Below are 1,190 nucleotides of genomic sequence, written 5' to 3'. Positions count from 1 at the left end.
AACTCAATTCAAATAATCAGAAAGGAATTTTAAAAAGTATGAACATATAAATCTGTAAGGAAAAACAGAATGGGAGAAGAGACAATGGTAGATAAGACGTAAAGCAGAAAAAGGTAGAAGCTAAGAGCCTTCTCCTAAGTGCAAATTCACCAAGATATGACCCATTTGTGCCACAGAGCCCAGGAAGGCACCCACTACTGTGGTGGCAGAGGTGCACAGTGCAAGAAAACACTGGGGGATTGTCACACAGAAGCCTGGATAAGAAGTGCTGAGGCCCTAGCTCTGCTCCCCCAGCACACAAAGCCAGAGAAATTCCTCTCCCCTATTCTGAAAAGGAAATAGGTAGAAAGGTTGAAATGAGATACTGTAGCATAGTCTAGAGCCTCTCATTTCAAGTGATGCAAAAAAGTATAGGGAGAGGTACTCATATTGAAAACAGGAATTAATAAAAGTCTGCATGTTGAACAGACAGATATCCCCCCTCCAATTCCCATACTAGGGTCCGAAAATACTGAAAGCCACGCTTATAACCCTCAAGCAAGAGGTCGGAGAATTCTCAGGGGAAACTAATTGGTCTAAGAAAAAAGGCCCACAGATACTGATATGTGTGGGCCCTCAACTAGTTACCTTCGATAAGGTCTACTCATCAACAAGCTATGCCCACATGCATAGCCCTTCCAAGTGCCTTTTTAAAGCCTCACTTTAAACATGAAATGATAGCCAAGCATCATCAGCCTCTAATGTAAAAGTTCAAGATGAAACAAATTAAAAAATAAAAAGGAGCTTGAAAAAAAGAAATACTGCAGAGAGCAGAATAAAATTCCAAATTCCAAAAAAGCACAATTCTTGAAGAGACAGGGAAGATATTTCTGAACCAAGAATAAGATGCTATAACAGAAATAAAAAGAATAAGATCAGGCTTTTGGAAGTTAAAACTGTCGTTGAATATATTTAAAAATTGGATAGAGGATTTATAATATAAAATGAAGAAATTTTTCAGAAAGTGGAATAGACAGAGAAAATAGAAGATAAAAAGGAAAATTAGAGGACTAGTTCAGGAGGATGATCATTCAACAAGAGTGTTAAAAAATTAAGAAAGAGGGGCCGGGTGCGGTGGTTCACGCCTGTAATCCTAGCTCTCTGGGAGGCCGAGGCGGGCGGATTGTTTGAGCTCAGGAGTTCGAAACCAT

At 39.5% G+C, this 1,190-nt stretch overlaps 1 protein-coding gene across 1 annotated transcript in view; it reads right to left on the bottom strand.

The window, feature by feature from the left end:
• HCFC2 (host cell factor C2) overlaps positions 1-1,190 on the bottom strand; it is a 57,828-nt gene that overhangs the window by 19,085 nt on the left and 37,553 nt on the right. The window lies entirely within an intron of this gene.

This window comes from Propithecus coquereli, unplaced genomic scaffold, assembly GCF_000956105.1.
Source record: "Propithecus coquereli isolate 6110/MARCELLA unplaced genomic scaffold, Pcoq_1.0 Scaffold316, whole genome shotgun sequence".
Classification (NCBI taxonomy): Eukaryota; Metazoa; Chordata; class Mammalia; order Primates; family Indriidae; genus Propithecus; species Propithecus coquereli.
This window is presented reverse-complemented; position numbering and strand designations above follow the sequence as displayed.